This window comes from Pithys albifrons, chromosome 7 (assembly GCF_047495875.1).
Source record: "Pithys albifrons albifrons isolate INPA30051 chromosome 7, PitAlb_v1, whole genome shotgun sequence".
In the NCBI taxonomy this organism is placed as follows: domain Eukaryota; kingdom Metazoa; phylum Chordata; class Aves; order Passeriformes; family Thamnophilidae; genus Pithys; species Pithys albifrons.
This window is the reverse complement of record NC_092464.1, coordinates 60,342,356-60,360,506: the sequence shown is the minus strand read 5'-3', so window position 1 is coordinate 60,360,506 and position 18,151 is coordinate 60,342,356. Positions and strand designations below refer to the sequence as shown.

The following is an 18,151-nucleotide window of genomic DNA, read 5'->3' as shown; positions in this document are numbered from 1 at the left end:
GTCAGGAATCCTTGGTATTTATACTTCTATCTAAGAGACAACCTGTGTGTCCTGTAAGGCAAAGAGATCATCCATTCCTGCAATATTTGGGAAGATCCATCAGCCCTGCTCTCATCTGCCCAAGGCTGTCACCTCTCTGATCTGCAGGGCAAAGGCACCCAAGGGTTCCCCTGAGGAGAAACTGGACACTGCTGAGAACTGGTGACTCCAGTTTCCAAGTGCACATCTTCAAACTCCTCATCCTGTCTCATCCTACAGAAGAGAGATATCTCAGCCCTCCCCTCCCACCAGGGGCACAGAGGTCTCATTGCAGCTGCCTGCACACATCTTGCAAACCCACTGCCATGGCCTCAGTGCTGAGGGACTGTGGGGAACACAGAGCTGCAATGGCACAGCTCTGCCCCTCAGGAAGGGATCCTGCAGGACAGCAGGATCATCCAGGGAAAGAACTGAATGTCCTAAAGATGTTACATCCTGACTGGAGAGTTCTGCAGACTCATTGCCCAGAGCTCCCACCTGAGCTGAGAGCAAAGGCAGCATGAAGAGGAGGGGAAAATAGAGAAATTCCTCCACACTCCTATGGAGACCCTACAGAGACAATCAGATGGCCAAAGGGAAGGACTCTGCTGGGTGGCGGATGAGATCAGGGGCTTGTTCTGGGCAGAAATCTGCAGAGCAGGGATGGCCCAGAGCTGCTCTAGCCCCTCTGCCACAGCATTTCAGCAGCAATTCCCTCTCACTCCCTGCCCAGGGCTCTGCTGCCTGGAGCTGTCCCTGCCAGCAGCTGCTTCCCTGGCAGTGCTCCCAGAGCCCATCCCAGCCCTGGGTGCTCAGCTCTGCCCTGCAGAGCCCTCCCAGCACAGGGCACTGCCCAGGGACAGCTCTGCCTGTGCAGGATCTGCTGGCAATGTCAAACCAACCCTGAGGAGACTGGAAAAGCAGCACTGATGATGTGTGTACCTGGCAGATTTCTAATCCTCCCAGGTTTATTCATCAGTAGGTGTAAACGATTTGAAATGGAAGTGCCACCTCCTGAAATGAGAAATTAATTTCTACTTTTTATGGGCCAGATAGCCCACAAAAAAAAGTAAGAACAGGATAATTCCCTTTGAAACAGCCCCTGCCTTTTTGTGCTTCTTGAAAAATATCCTGTGAAATCTCCTGCACTGCTGTCCAGCTCTGAGCACCTTCAAACCACAGAGCACCTTATTCACATAAGGACCCAGCTCTCAGCCATGGCTCCTTCCCCACAGCCCTTCTCCCCAGCCCTGTGAGCAGCTCCCCAGGCTGGCTGAGAGCTGACCCTGGCAGGCAGCAGAGTCCCTGCCCCAGCACAGCACCCTGGGCTGCAGGACCCTACTCTGCCCCACAGACCTGGGCACCCCTGGCTGCAACCCCAGGCTCCACAGCTATTCCAAAGTGCCCCCCAACACCCCCTCCTCACACATCCCGTCAGCTGGGCCTGTGCCAGCTTTAGGAGATGCCTCCAGGAGCTGCCCCTACATTGCCCTGCACCCACAGACTCACCGTGTCCAGCACTACAAAGATTTCTCCTCCATGAGCTCTGAGTCATCCTCCCAGTGCTGAGCCCCTTTAAGCTCTGTCTGTGCCCTGCTGGTGTCCCTGAGCTGCCCTGGCAGTGCCCTGAGCCCTGCTGGGCTGTGCACAGGAGCTGCTCCTGGGCAGAGCTGTCTCTCTGCAGCGCTGCCCGCTTGCCAGGAGCTCCCTGTGTGCCAGGAGCCCGGCCCAGCTCAGCAGCACAGCAACAGCCCAGGGCATTTAATGGCCCTCTGGGGGGTTTGGTGCTGAGTCCCTGAATATCAGGCTCTGAGGAAAGTTAAAGTGAGATTCAAACTGTAAGGTTTCTTGCAGTGCAAATGGGTCCCACTGAGGGACACAACTGAGAAAACATCCCTAGGATTTTTTTGGAGCAGAAACATGGAGGCAGTGGTTACAGGTCAGAGAACCACAGGATCATCAAGGTTGGAAGAGACCTTCAAGATCTTCTAGTCCAACTGTCATTCAGCACCCCCATAATCACCCCGAAATTGTATTCCAAGCTGCCACATCCAAACACCACCTGAGCACTTGGAGATACCATCACCACCCTGGGCTACTTATTTCATTGCCTAAGCTCCCTTTCAGTGAATAAAAGTTTTATTTAATATTTAATCTGAACCTTGACCTATGCAATTCAAGTCTGTTTCCTCTATTTCTGTCCCTATAGGTTTGGCAGAAGAGGGGGAGAATCACCTCACTAAGACCTCCTTTTGGGTGTTTGTAGAGGAGCAACAAGGTCCTCCCTGAGCCTCCTCTTCTCCAGACTGAAAAACGCCAGTTCCTCATCCAACATGTTTTCCAGACCCTTCCCAGCTTGGATCCCTTCTCTGGACACACTCCAGGCCCTCAATGTCCTTTTTTTCAGTGAGGGGCCCAGAACTGGGCACAGCACTGAAGGTGCGGCCTCATCAGTGACCAGTGCACAGGGACAGTCCTGCCCCAGTCCTGCTGGCCACATTATTCCTTACACTGGCCAGGATGTCTTTGGCCTTCTTGTCCACCTGAGCACACTCTGGCTCATACCCAGCTGCTCTCAAGCAGCACCCCCAAGTCCCTCCCTGCTGAGCAGCTCTCAAGCCACTCTGCTCACAGCCTGAAACATTCCATGGGGTTGTTGTGACTCAAGGACAGGATCTGACTCTTGACCTTGTCAATCCAGCCTGTCCACATCCCTCTGCGGAGCCTTCCTGCCCTCCAGCACATCCACAATCACACCCACCTTGGTGTTGTCCACAAATTTACTGAGGGTGCACTCCATCCCCTTATCCAGATCATTAAAACAATGTCAAACAGGACCAGCTCCAACATTCAGCCCTGGGGAATCCCACTAGTGACCAGCCCCACATGGATTTAGTTCCATTCCCCACCAATCTCTGGGCCATCAGACAGTTTTTCACCCAGCAAACAGTTCCCTCATCCCAGCCATGAGCAGCCAGTTTCTGCAGGAGATGCTGTGGGAGGTGGTGCCAAAGGCTGTACTGAATTCCAGAGAGACACATCCACAGCCTTTCCCTCATCTCCTGTGCGGGTCATTTTGTCATGGAAGGGGATCAGGTTGGTCAGCCAGGACTTGCCTTTCCCAAACCCACACTGACTGGGCCTGATCCCTTGATTGTCCTGTTTGTGCTGTGTGGTGGCACTCAGGATGATTTATTTGCTCCATGGACTTCCCTGGCACCAAGGTCAGGCCTGACAGGCCTGAAGTTGGCTGGAACCTCCATCCAACCCTTCTCATAAATGGGCATCACAGTTGCTGATTTCTTGTCAGCTGGGACTTCTCCAGTTCACCAGGAGTGCTGGGCAATGAGTGAAAGTGGCTTGGCCAGCTCTTTTTCCAGCTCCCACAGTACCCTCAGGTGCATCTCATGTGGGCAGGGACTTGTGGGGTTCTCATTGACACAGCAGGTCACTGACCATTTCTCCCTGGGGTATGGGGGCTTCACTCAGCTCCCTATCACCAACTTCCAGCCCTGGGATCTGGGTATCCTGAGGACAACTGCATTTGGTGTTAAAAGACTGAGATAAAGAAGGCATTAATTTCCTCAGCCATTTCCTCCTGCCCTGACCCTGTGCTGCCTCTGCATCCAGCAAAGGATGGAGACTCTCCTGAGCCCTCCTTTTGCTGCCCACGGATTCAGAGACACATTTTTTGCTGTCTTTAACTGCAGTGGCCAAATTCAGTTCCAGTTTGTCTTTGGCCCTTCACATTTTCCCCCTCCATAACTTCACCATATCCTTGTAGTTCCCCCAAGATTTCTGCCCCTCTTTCCAGAGGTGATGCACTCTCTTTTTTTTCCTGACATCCAGCCCATGGTCTGTGTTTCACCAGGCCACACTTTTTGCCCCCTGGCTTGTCTCAGGCCACAGAGGCACAGCTGCTGGAGCTTTGAGATTTCCTTCTTAAAACACCTGCATCCATCCTGCACTCCTTTCTCCTTCAGGACTGACTCCCAAGGGACTCCATCCATCAGTTTCTCAAACTGGCCAAAGTCTGTCAGCTCTCAGTCCAAGGTGTCAGTTCTGCTGGTGCCCCTCCTTCCTTCAACAACAATGGAAATCCCCATTATTTCATGGTGTCTGTGCCCAAGACAGCCCTGACCACCACATCACCCACCAGCCACAGAATCACAGAATGCTTTGGGTCATAAGTGACCTTAAAGAGCATCTCGTTCCAATCCCAGGGGCAGGAACAACTTTCACTAGACCAGGTTGCTCAGAGCCACATTCTGCTTGGCCTTGAACAACTTCTAATGATGGAGCAGCCAGAACTTCTCTGAGCAACCTGTGCCAGGGCCTCACCACCCTCACCAAAAACGATTTCTTACGAATGTCTCATCTAACCCTTCTCTCTATCAGTGTGAAACCAATATCCCTTGTCCTGTCTCTCCAGATCCTTGTAAGCAGTCTCTCTTCATCTTTCTTGTTGCCTCCCTTCAGCCACAATTAGGTCACCCCAAGGCCTTCCCTTCTCCAGGCTGAAAGATCCCAATTCTCTCAGCCTTCCCTCATGGCAGAGCTGCTCTATCACTCTTATAATCTTGGTGGTCTCCTCTGGACTCGCTCCAACAGCTCCTTGTCCTTGCTGTGCTGGGACCCCAGAGCTGGAGGCAGCTCTGCAGGTGGGGCAACATCCAACCAGGTGTGTTCCAGCAAGGACAGTGTGGAACCCTCTGGAACCAAAGGGCCAATGTGACACCACAGAAGCTCCTGGAACCAAAGGGACATTGTGACACCACAGAACCTCCTGGAACCAAAGGGGACATTGAGACACTTTAGGGCCTCATGGGAACAAAGGAATCCAGGGAGACTGTGGAACCTCATGGAATCAAGAAGTCATTATGACACTCCAGGGCTTTTGGAACCCAAGGAAACCTGGGACAATGTGGATCCTCATGGAGCCATGGGGCAATTGTGACATGTGGGAACCAAAGGAATCCTCAGATAGTTTGGAACCTCCTGGAATCAAGGGGCCATTGTGACACTTCAGGGCCTCATGGAACCAAAGGAACCCTGGAACATTTTGGAACCTCATGGAATGAAGAGGCCACTGTGCCACCTGAGGTCTCATCAAACCAAATGAACTCAGGGACACTGTGGAACCTCTTGGATATGAGGGGCCATTGTGACACTGCAGGGCCCAGGGAACCCAGGGAACACTGAGACATTTCAGAACCTTCTGGAACAAGGGGCTGTTGTTACACTGAGGAGCCTGATGGAATGAAGGGGCTTTGTGACACTGCAGGGCATCATGGAGCCAAAGGGACTCTGGGGCACTGTGGAGACTTATGGAATCAAAGGCCATTGTGACACTGCAGAGACTAATAGAACCAAAGGAACCCTGGGAGACTGAAACCTCCTGGAATCAAGGGGCCATTTTGACACTGAAGAGCCTTGTGGAGCCAAAGGGACTCTGGGGCACTGTGGAATCTCATGGAACCAAGGGGCCTTTGTGACTTGTGGGGACTCCTGGAATCAAATGAACCTCAGGACATTTTGGAAGCTCATGGCACCAAGGGGCCATTGTGGCACTTCAGAGCCTTATGGACCATGACAGGATGTTCTGCCCTGATCAGGCCCAGAATCCACTCAGAGAATGCAAACAATGCAGGCTCTCTGTGCTGAGTTACAGCTGGCACCAAGGGGCTGTTTGGGTGTTGAATTCTGCTAAAACCAGCCTGGTTCACTAAACTGCAAATGCACATCCTGCTTTTTGGAACAGGATCTGACAGATAAGCTGCTCACTGGCCTGGAAATTCATGACTAGCAATCCCTCACTGTATAGCTCTAAAAGCGCTGTCCAACTTCCATATGGCAGATCCTTTCACAGACTGTCTTGAAGCATGTGGAGCTTCTCCCATGAAGCAGGGATGGCTCTTCATGGTCACTGCCCAGGGGTTAATGGAAGGAGAGAGATCTGCCCTCTTTAGTTGTGTGAGAGTTACATCAATCTCTGCTTAATGATAGTTTGTTTTTGCTGGCTTCAACACAACTCTTTTAAAATAACTGCTTTGACACAGTGCACTGCACTATTTTATGCTATAATATACTCTACTAGGAGGATTTTAGCTTTTCCAGAGTGTACTGAATATTTAAGTAAATGATTAAGATCTTTCATCTGTTCACTTGTCTGTTCTTTTGTCTGTTCATTTCTCATAACAAATAACTCATTTTATAGATCTGATTTTCCATCATTAAAACCTGTGGAAAAAAGGGATTCAATCACACCTCTATAATTCCTGAAATTTAAATTGCACAGTAACTCTGAGGCTGAGATTGGATTCAGTCACCCCCAGGCTTCTCTCTGAGAAGGAGTTTAGAAAACAAGGGGTCCTTTCTGCCCCAACAGCTCAATGAGACATCTTCTCTAATAAACTCTGTCTAAAACTTCTATTACCTCTGTGACACCATGAGCTTCCACACTATCCTAGGACTCCTTTGGTTCTATGAGGCCCTGCAATGTCACAGTGATCCCTTCATTCCATGAGGTTCTGCAGTGTCCCAGGTTCCCTTCAGTTCCATGAGGTCCCAGAGCACCAAAATGACCCTTTGATTCCAAGGGGTTCTGAAGTGTCAGAGTGTCCCTTTTGTTCCATCACTGCAGAGTCACAATGAGCCCTTAATTCCATGAGGTTGCAGAGTGACAATGATCCCATTGTTTCAATAAGACTCTGCAGTGTCACAATTCCATGAGGTTCCACAGTGTCACACTGGTCCCTTGTGCTACTCAAGGCCCTGCACTGAGACAGAGGTCCCTTAAATCCATGAGATTTCACAGTGACCCCGTGATTCCATGAGGTCCTGCAGTGTCACAGTGGTGGTGTCAGAGATGGTGGAACTTTTAATTTTGTAGCTAGAAAGAGAATGAGAAAGAAATAATGTCACAAAGGGCACCTTGGAGGTTGAGACTGGACATGCGAAGAAAGGAATTTCCCTCCAAGAGAAATGCTCTGATACAAAGTGTCACCCAGAAGGGGTCTGGATCAGCCCAGGCTTTGTGCTCCAAGGCAGATCCAGGGAGGAGGGAGAGATGTCAGTGCAGGAAGGGGCCAGCGAGGTGGGGCAGCCGGGGGATGCCGACAGCCTGCAGGGAAAGGGGCAGGGCATGGACACCGTAGGACAGCCTGGGCTGGAGAGGAGACAGGGATGTGCAGAAGCTGAAAGGCCCCAAGAGAGCCAAGTTGTGCAGGCCTTTGGCCATGGCTGCTGTGTGTGCCCCTGATGGCATGAGGAGACAAGTGAGCCTTGCAGCCCTGGGGCCTCATTGCCTCCTTGTCCCTGCTCAGCAGCCTGGGAGGTGCCACCCCATCCTCCTGTCCCTGCTATTCCACATCCCACACCCCAGTGCCCAAGGAAGAGCCCTGAGGAATGAGGGAGAGACAGGATCTCCCTTCCCAGGGCTGGGGGTCATGGCTGTGACCTTTGGGTTAGTGAAATGCTTCTTACTTTCCTCAGCATCAGAGTGACCTTTCTTTCCTAGTCCATATTTGACATCATTGTCTCTTTGTTTTCTAACTGGAATCTGGGGACACTTTCTCAGTTATGTCCCTCAGAGGGACCCATTAACAACAAAAGAAACTTTAAAGTTTGATTCTGACTTTGGTTTCTCAAGAGGTTCCTGCATCTTTCCTCAGGGTCTGATGTTCAGGGACTCAGCAGCAAACCCCCCAGAGGGCCATTAAATGCCCTGGGCTGTTGCTGTGCTGCTGAGCTGGGCCGGGCTCCTGGCACACAGGGAGCTCCTGGCAAGCGGGCAGCGCTGCAGAGAGACAGCTCTGCCCAGGAGCAGCTCCTGTGCACAGCCCAGCAGGGCTCAGGGCACTGCCTGCACACACCGAGGGCAGAAAAGCAGGGCAGAGAGAGGTTACACACAGTCTGGGGTGTGAGGAAAGTTGAGAGGAAGATCCACAGAAGAGGAATCTTTCCAGGCTTTCAGAAGGTAAGTCTGCATGAAGGGCAATGTATGTGCAGTTTGTGGGAAGATCTCCCAACGCTGGCACATCCCACAGCCTGGGGGGTCTCTAATGTGGGATATCACAGTTTCTCTGGTGCTGTAGATGAGGACGGGCTGCAAAGCAGGGACTCTGCTGCACCATCCCAGGGACATCCCAACAGGGTTCCCTCCTCCCAGGGATGGCTGTAGGGTTTGAATCCAACCTGTGCCACCCAGGCTGTCCCAAACTGTCCTGAAGAGCAGGGTCCTGCACCCCAGGGTGCTGTGCCAGGGCAGGAGCTCTGCCACCTACCAGGGGCAGCTCTCAGCTGGTCTGGGGAGCTCCCTCAGTGCTGGGGGAGAGGCTGTGGATGGAAAAAGCAAACCCTGGCAGGGCAGTGCAGGGCAGGGCAGGGCAGGGCAGGGCAGGGCAGGTTTGTTCAGCTATCAAGTGAGAGTTTCATAGGTGAGGACTGCTTACAGAACCAGAGCACTGCAGGATATTTTCCAGGGGATCCTTCAAGGAGAAGGTGAAAGGAGGGATTTCTATCAAGCTCTCAAGCCACATACCTGGTGGTTTGTCATGCAGAGGGAACACTGAGGAGCTGCACAGGGGCTGAGAACTACCTGGTATTGTTGGTGTCTGGGAGGTGGCACAGCTGGCTCAGGGTGACACTGCCCTGAGTGCCCACCTGGTTCTGCCCTGGCTTCTCCCAGCTGGACCCTCAGTGTGCATTTCCTTTTTTCTCAACTTCCTCATGTTGCTGGGGTTGTTTCCTCCTTCTCTCAGTCAGGCTCACTGGGAATTGGAGTTCAAGCTACAGAGTCAATCACTGATCCTGTGATCCCCCTCAGGCAGGTGGGTCCCGGGGAATGAGACATTCCAATTTTCCTCTGACCTGTGGGGCTGTCAGTAGTGAATTCTGTGTGCCTGGAGAATGAGGTGTGTTTCCCAGAATCAAACCCCATTGTCAGGACACTTGGCTCTTCTCTGAGATGTCCTTCCAAGCTGGGAGCTGCCCTCAAGAATGCAAATCATCTTCATAGCACAATTGTGTTATCTGAAATCCCCAGTGCAGAGGGGCAGAGATGCTGTGCTCATCCCAGGAAATGCTGTTGGGTTGGTGAGCTGAGCCATGTGTGTCCTTGAGAGCTTGAGCCAGGCTGAGACACTGAGTGGTCTGTGATGGATCTCTCTGCTCTCAACAGTGTCTGGTGGAATTTCAGACAAAAATGGGAGTGTGATCACTCTCTGTCTGAGGAAGGTCCAAGTTCAGGTCAGCTGGAAGAAGGCAGAGGGACAGAGCAACTCCCCTCACTCTGCACTAAGCCACAGACATGGTCCTGTTTGGGAAGCCCTGCTCTACTCTTCCTCAGGGCAGCAAAAATGCTCAGGGGTTCTGCCATCCAGGAAAACTCCACAGGGAAGATGAGGGGAGTCAGAAACAAAACACCCAAACCTCTGAAACTGCCTTCTGGAATCCTGAAATCTTCTCAAAATTGGGAGTGCAGATGCCCATGAGAACTTTTGCTTTAGGAGCAGTTTCATCTGACACAGCTGAACACCAGGATGGGCCCTGCCCCCACCATGGCCATGACCCCACTGGAGCAGAGCAGGGCTGACCCTCACAGCCAGTGGGCAGAGGGGCTGCTCCTCATGGGAAATGTAGTGAGCACCAAGCAGGGCTCCAGCCATGGATATGAAGCAAAGTTTCCTGAAATACGAAAAGTGATGGATGTGTGCAGGAGGGAGAGGGGTATTGCGAAATCGTTTTGATTTATCTGAGAAACGTCTGCCCTGACTTGCCAGGGTTTAGCTCAAAGAAGCATGTTCTGACTTCTCCCTGACTTTTTCCACATGAACAGGTCCCCATACCCAGAGGCAGCAGATGACCAACAGCAGCTCCATCAGCCAGTTCCTCCTCCTGCCGTTGGCAGACACGCGGCAGCTGCAACTCCTGCACTTGTGGCTCTTCCTGGGCATCTCCCTGGCTGCCCTCCTGGGCAACGGCCTCATCATCAGCGCCGTAGCCTGCGACCACCACCTGCACACCCCCGTGCACTTCTTCCTGCTCAACCTGTCCCTCACAGACCTGGGCTGCATCTGCACCACTGTCCCCAAAGCCATGCACAACTCCCTCTGGGACACCACAACCATCTCCTACACGGGATGTGCTGCTCAGGTGTTTTTCTTTGTCTTCTTCCTGTCAGCTGAGTTTTCCCTCCTCACCATCATGTGCTACGACCGCTACGTTGCCATCTGCAAACCCTTGCACTACGGGACCCTCCTGGGCAGCAGAGCTTGTGCCCACATGGCAGCAGCTGCCTGGGCCAGTGGCTTTCTCAATGCTCTGCTGCACACAGCCAATACATTTTCTCTGCCCCTGTGCCAGGGCAATGCCCTGGGCCAGTTCTTCTGTGAAATCCCCCACATCCTCAAGCTCTCCTGCTCACACTCCTACCTCAGGGAAATTGGGCTTCTTTTGTTTAGTTTTATTTTAGCTTTTTGCTGTTTCATTTTCATAGTTTTCTCCTATGTGCAGATCTTCAGGGCTGTGCTGAGGATCCCCTCTGAGCAGGGACGGCACAAAGCCTTTTCCACGTGCCTCCCTCACCTGGCCGTGGTCTCCCTGTTTGTCAGCACATCATTTTTTGCCTACCTGAAGCCTCTCTCCATCTCTTCCCCATCCCTTGACCTGGTGGTGTCAGTTCTGTACTCGGTGGTGCCTCCATCACTGAACCCCCTCATCTACAGCCTGAGGAACCAGGAGCTCAAGCATTGTCTCAGGAAATTGATGACTGGTTTCTTTCAGAAATAATGAAGTACCAGTTTTCTTCTTAGAGCATTCGGAATGTAACTCGTTACAAGCCCTGTCTGCTTTTAGCCACATGTCCTCTTTTGTGTTTGTTTTATTTCTGCTAGTTTTTCTTTTTCTCTTTTCTTAGTTAACATAATGTTTCCATAAAAGAACGTTATGTCTAAATAATGATTAATGTTACCACAATATCTACAAGTCTCCGGATATTCAGTTTTTGTTCAAAAGTCATGAGTCCTGTGATTTTTAATGAAATAAACTTCCCTGCACTGACTTGTGGTGTCCAAGATGGTTTCTAAACCCTTCTCTGTGCTGCAGGGTCAGTGTCTGCGTGCACAGGGGGAGGGAAGAAATCCCAGCATAGCAGCAAAACCAGGGACAAGGGCACTTACTCTTTCCACATCTTCTCTTTCCAGCTCCACACTCTCCTTCTCAGCCCTTATTTTGGTGCCAGACCCAAGTGCTCTGCGAGCTTGGTCACATCCTGCTGCATGTCCATCCTGGGATCACAGGCAGGGACAGGTCATGGACACTGCTGGAACACAGCTGGGCTCCACAACAGCAGCTCCATCAGGAAAGGGGTTCTCCTGAGGGCAGGGCAGGAAGGCTTTGCTCCTCTTCCATAGTCACTGTCAGGAATGTGCCCAAGTAAGTTCCCTGGCAAACCAAATCCCAGTGCCCAGTTGCAGAGTGTGAGCGTGCAGGATGTGGGCTTGTAGCAGTTTCCTTGCACAGCCAGAGCTCCTAGGACAGACTTGAAGGACCAGCAGAGCAGGGTCTGGGCTATTTCTTTGTTCCCTGGAGAGTCTTGAGAGGTGCCCCACAGCAATTGTCACAGACCAATTCCTGCAAGCCCCATTCCCAGCTCTGGCCTCTCATCCAACCTGCAAGAGTTGGTTGTGCCTCCATGAAGGGATGTCAAGGTCAGAGGTCCATGTTTGCTTTGCACTTCAGCATGTCTTCTGTATGTCCCTGTCCTGTCTTCTGGCCTGTCCCTTTCCCTTCCCAGCAGCAAACCAGCCTGGCTGGGCAGCATTTCCCCTGTGCAGACAGAAAGGGCTCTGCAGGCAGGAGCAGCTTTACCCTCCAGCAGGCAACATTCCTGCCCTTTCCCAGAGCACAGAGCACAGCTGGGCAGTGGGATGCAGCCAGAGGCACACACACCTCCATGGGTCACCCCTCTGAGCTGCCTGCACAGCTTCAGTGAGCACCCAACAGAGAAACAAATGCTCTCAGTCACAGGTGTCCAAGCAGGGCAGAGGGGACACGAAGATTTTAAAGGAGATAAAGAAGTTAAAGGGAAGAGTAAATACTTCCATTGATAAAAGGGACTGGGAAATTCAGACATCAGCCCCAAAAGTCTTACTGGTTGAAATGGGGACTGTCCACAACTGTTGCAGCCCTGATTCAGGTGGGTCTGGAGGACCACCTCACAAGTTTCGTTTTCACCTTAAAAGGACATTTTTCCAGCCTCAACCAATTGGAGTCAGACCATCGCACCTGGGGCGGGGTCACTTGAGGTCATATATACCTGTGTTTTTGAATAAACTTGGGATTTGCTTGAACATCACATTGGTGTGTGCAGTCCTCTCTAGCGCTGGTTTGCAACAAATGGTGGACCCCAACGTGTCTCAGAACATGAAAGCCACCTGCACACCTGCCTAGAACCTTAAGAAGTGGCCTCTGAGAGCTGCCGTGCCCCAGTTTTTTTTGGGTGCTTTGTGGAGAAGCCCCCAAGAGCTTCTGTCTCCCGTAAACTTGGGAGTTTTGTGTAGTGCCCTTGAGAGCTGCTGAAAAAACATGGACTGAAGGAACCACGACCTTCGAACCGGTGAGTTAAAGAAACATGGGAAATTCCAACTCGACTAAAATGAACTTATTGCTTGATAAATTTGAAAAACTAGCTCGTGTTACAAAAACAAACATTGAAAGACAAGCATTACAGGAATTTTTGGATTGGTGCTTCATTCGAGGGCACTTAACAGATGCCAATTCCATGCTTTCCATAGAATTATGGGAAAAAATTGGGGCAGATTTGTGGAATTTAGTGCAAACTGCACCCGAAGAATTTTTGCCGCTCGTTTCGTCATATGCAGCTATAAGGAAAATGCTGTTAGAGGTAGAACGAGCCCGTAAAAACCTCGAGCTAATGAAGAGAAAGGAAAAAAGCCTCTTCTGTAGGGCGGATTTTCCCCTGAACATCCTTCTGCACAGCCGCGGGCACCGCTGCTTGCGGAACCCCCGCCGTGGTACCCTTCGGCATCGCCTGTGCCGCCAGTCGGACCCCCGCCACGGTACCCCTCTGCCACACCGCTGCCGCCTGTGCCACTCGCGGAACCCCCGCTGTGGTACCCTTCTCCGCCCGCGCCGTCCGTTGGACCCCCGCTGCCGTTCCCTTTGGCATCGCTGTCGCCCTATCCACAAGAGTGGAACCTGGAGCTGAGCCGCGGAGCCAGCGCTGTGCCGTTCCCGTACCCATACGCGGCACCGTCTGCTCCCGCTCCGGAAAACCCGACGGAATCACAGCAACCATGGAATCAAAGCTTTTCCACGCCGTCCGTCACCGCAAAAAGCCAAGAAGTCGTCTTTGCACCGCCTTAAAACTACCAAGAAACAGCCTGTGCACAGCAAATGAGACCACCGGCTGCCGCTGTAGAAGCAGCCGGACCTCAGCAGCAACCTTGGAACCCCACGAGACACGCAGCAGAAAACCAAACCGTGAGTGAGTTTTATTTAAATCCTAACTCCGAGAAGGCGCGATGGGGAATGCCCTCAGCCGAGAGAGACATGTGGAGGGGGGGACAAACCCCTTGGAGTTTCTCTCCCCCTGTCCATCCACCTTCGGCGCCACCGCTGCCGCCAATGCCCTGCGGGTACCTCGGGGCTGGGGTCGCCCCGCCGCCGCGCTCCCCGCCGCCCCGAGGGCACGCCGGAGTCGCTCCGTTGCGGCAAGAGGCTGCCACGGCAGACATTCCAACAGGGATACAGCCGCCCGCCATAACCGCGTGGCCAGGAAAACAAAGAGACCACGTGATGGCAAAGCCCGCGAAATCAAACAAAGGAACGGCGCGCCCTTACCACAAGGCGCCAGGACCGCCCAACCCCCCTCCCTACTGCCTGCCAATCACAGCGCATGCGCCAGGCGCGGGTCCGCCGCAGCCTCCAGGGGCCGGGGTCGAATCAGTTCCCGCGCCACCCCCACCACCTCCTCCTTGGATCGACCGCGTCATGGAGAGGGGAGAGACTCCTCCACAGTGGAGCGGAGCCACCGGAGCTCCCCCTGTGCATTCCATTCACTGCCTGCCATCCATAGCGCAAGTGTCCCGAGAGCGAGTTCCCACAGCGCCGGTTGCGCAGGAGACAAGTTCTGCAGCACCAGCGGGGACTCCCTCCCTGATAGCCGTGCGCTGCCCGCAGCTGCCAACACAGGCACTGGAACCCCCCGCGCCGGTAGAGACTGCCCCTGCGCCGGCAACCTGGTACCTGCAGCCTCCATCACCGACAGCCACACCCACCAGCTGTATCCCAGAATGGAGAGCAAAAGAAAAAGAAGCCTCTGTTTGGAACAGGGTGGGGGGAGCTGGGAATCGCGACGCTGCTAACTTAATTTCAAAGCTTTCTGATACCCAGGTACCAGATTCTGCAGATGGAGTCACAAAGCCACCTCGCGACCTCACATTTAATACCCAGCAAAGGTACAAAGAGTTAGTATCCATAGCTGCAGAAGTAGGTACACCCTCACCTTCCCTGCAACCCCTCGTTTCTGCGCCTGTGATTAACACTACACAAGGCTCAAAATGGGAGCCACTTGATTGGAAAATTGCACAAAAAATACACAGTGTAGTCTTTCAATACGGCTATAACAATGCTTTGGTAAAAAACCAAATCACAGCCTTCATAAAATACAATAACCTAATCCCAGCAGACACTAAAGCTTTAATGGAGTTTATTCTACCTTCTGCTGCTTATATGATATTTCTACAGAAATGGAAAGAGCAGTTAACGGAGGAACAGGCAAAAAATATACACTTAGAAACTGGACATCCCTTAAGATTAGCATCTTTAGACCAGCTAATGGGATCAGGAGCTTATGAAGACCCGCAAACACAAGCGGCATTACATTTTCATATTTTGCAACAGTCAAAGAATGCTGCTTTGACCACATTCTCTAATCTGCCTAAGAAGGGAAAACCTTCTCTACCCTATATGCAAATAATGCAGAAACCTGGACAGACATTCATGGAATTTGTAGATAAAGTAACAGAAGCTTTGGATGCTGCTCCAAATATTACCCCTGACATGAAACCAGTCTTATTGAAAGATCTGGTAATTAATGATGCCAATCCTCAATGCAAACAGCTCATAGCCTCTCTACCAGCTACAGCTACTTTGGTACAGTTAATTGAAGCCTGTACCAGATTGCCCTGGGTAGAAGAGGAGGAAAAAGAAAAGCTACATGCTTCTGCTCTAGCCACAGCTCTTAGCAAACAATCCACCCAAAAAAGGGGGAAAAGACCCTGGAGTTTAACAACAAAATCTTGTCCAGCACAACCAAAATAAAACAATCAAACCTGGCCTCGAACAACTTCTGGGGATGGGGCAGCCAGAACTTCTATGAGCAACCTGTGCCAGGGCCCCACCACTTTGCCAGTAAAGATTTTCATTCTAATATCCCATTTTAACCTTCCCTCTATCAGTGTGAAGCCATTGTCCCTTGCCCTGTCACTCCAGACCCTTGTAAACAGTCTCTCTCCATCTTTCTTGTTGGCCCCTTCAGGTCGTGGAAGGCCACAATTAGGTCACCCCAAGACAAGCTCAGCTCTCTCAGCCTTCCCTCATGGCAGAGCTGCTCCATCCCTCTGATCATCTTGATAGTCTCCTCTGGACTCGCTCCAACAGCTCCATGTCCTTGCTGTGCTGGGACCCCAGAGCTGGAGGCAGCTCTGCAGGTGGGGCAACATCCAACCAGGTGTGTTCCAGCAAGGACAGTGTGGAACCTTCTGGAACCAAAGGGACATTGTGACACCACAGAACCTCCTGGAACCAAAGGGACACTGTGACACCACAGAACCTCCTGGTACCAAAGGGACACCATGACATGACACAACCTTTGCAAGCAAGAAGGAACCGTGCACACTGAAGAATGTCCTGGAATCAAGGAGCTCGTGAGGCACGTTAGAGCCTGGTGGGACCAAAGGCATCTTTGGACACTCATCACAGTCCAGCCCCTCCCAATGACCATTCCCAGCACTGGTTTGTCACCCACCTCTGAGAGGTGGTTTGTTCCTTCACAGAGGGACTTCAAGTGACTGGGCCAGAAGTCCAAGAGATCCCAATTCCTTCTCCCCTCGGGCACAGCATCGTCTGTGCCACCAAGGGCTGTGAGCAGACCTGCTGTGCTGAGGCTCTGGGACCTCGTGGCCTCCTGGCATAGCCTCCTGGCTGGGCACTGTCACCCCTTGTCCTGCCCTCAGCATCACCCCCCATGCCAGTGCCCCCGGCAGAGCCCTGAGCAAGGTGTGAGGGACAGGATGTGCCTTCCCTGGGCTGGGGGTCAGGGCTGGGCCTTTCTGCTGCCTCCAGCCAAGCCAGGCTTGGCTCAGCACCTGAGCTGCTGCCCAGAGCCTTTGCCTCCCTGCAGTCGTGGCCTCCAAGGCTCTGCTGGGGCGAGTCCCTGGGGAGGCTTTGTCAGGATTGGCCCTTGGGAGGCTCCTTAAAGCTTCAGGAGCTGCAGGTTTTTCAAGGTGCTTTGGGTTTTGGATTTGACTTGGAATTGGTGAGAAGTTCGTAGAATCATGACCTCCAATTTTCTCCTGAGGGTCACAGAACTGAGAGGGAGCAGGGTCAGGACAGCTGAGCCCAAAAGGCCCAAGGGATGTTCCCTTTGATGCAGGGCCATGCTCAGGGTGTTAATGGGGGGTTGGTCAGGAAGGGCTGATCTGTGTCTGGGCTGGGCTGGGCATTGGGCACTGAGTGGTGAGCAGTGGAGCAATGGTGATGTGCACCTCATGTGCTTCTTGTGGGGTTTATTGTTATAGTTCCAGCTTTTATTACTGCTCTTGTTGTCATGGGTAGCAGCAGTGTGTTCACTGAGGGTAACACAGAACACTCACCAGATCATTTTCCCTGTTTCCTGCTGTAGCCCCTGCAGTTACAGGGCTCTGTTTGCTGGTTCACACTCAGATTTAGAGCCCCTGGAGAACAAGCAAACAAGGAGCCTCTATAGAGTCTATTTCTTGGCATGTTCTTGAGAGTGACTTTGCAAAAAGCCCTAAGACTGCATGTCCTGAGCTAAGGAGAAGCCCTTTCCTGATGGAGCTGCTGTTGTGGAGCCCAGCTGTGTCCCAGCAGTGCCCATGGCCTGTCCCTGTCTGTGAGCCCAGGATGGACATGCAGCAGGTCTGTGTCCCAGCTGGCAGAGGACCAAGGCCTTAGTCCAGCCCAGGGGCTGTGCAGGAGAGTGTACAAGTGGAAAGAGAGCAGGTCAGCAAAGGCCCAGTGCTGGTGCTCCCTGGCAGTGCTGCTGTGCTGGGACTCTTTGCCCTTCTCTGCACACATGGAACTGCCCAGTAGATCCCTGAAAGGCTCAAATAAAAACGCCTAACCAGCCAGGCAGGGCTATTGCAGGAGAGTTTGTTTAAAAATAGAGATAGCACAATTACTCAAGTACAGATTTAAAAGAGTAAAATTAATAAAAATAGAAAATTTATTAAATAAGAGGAGGAATAAAATAATTTAATTGAGCTCAACATTATGAGAGAAAGAAGACACTGAGCACCAAGGAAAACCTGGGAAGGCAAACTGAGCCTGTCATGAGTTTTATTGTGAACACTGTACAGAAGAAAACTGGCAGGTTCTTGCTGCTGAAAAGCATCCAGTCATCATTTTCCTCACAGCATCCTTGAGCTCCTGGTTCCTCAGGCTGTAGATGAGGGGGTTCAGTACTGGAGGCACCACCGAGTACAGAACTGACAGGGCCAAATCCAGGGATGGGGATGAGATGGAGTCAGGCTTCAGGTAGGAAAATGTGCCGGTGCTAAGAAACAGAGAGACCACGGCCAGGTGAGGGAGGCACGTGGAAAAAGCTTTGTGCCGTCCCTGCTCAGAGGGGATCCTCAGCACAGCCCTGAAGATCTGCACATAGGAGAAAACTATGAAAACAAAATAACCAAACACTAAACAGGCAGTAACCAGAAGGAGCCCAAGTTCCCTGAGGTAGGAGTGTGAGCAGGAGAGCTTGAGGATCTGGGGCACTTCACAGAAGAACTGGCCCAGGGCATTGCCCTGGGACAGGGGCAGGGAAAATGTAGTGGCTGTGTGCAGCAGAGCATTGAGAAAGCCACTG

General features: G+C 52.1%; 1 protein-coding gene and 1 pseudogene across 1 annotated transcript in view; both read left to right on the top strand.

Moving 5' to 3' along the window:
• Window positions 1–18,151, top strand: part of LOC139673810 (zinc finger protein 850-like) — a 1,066,517-nt gene that overhangs the window by 395,331 nt on the left and 653,035 nt on the right. The window lies entirely within an intron of this gene.
• LOC139674303 (olfactory receptor 14A16-like) lies at window positions 7,088–14,203 on the top strand (annotated as a pseudogene).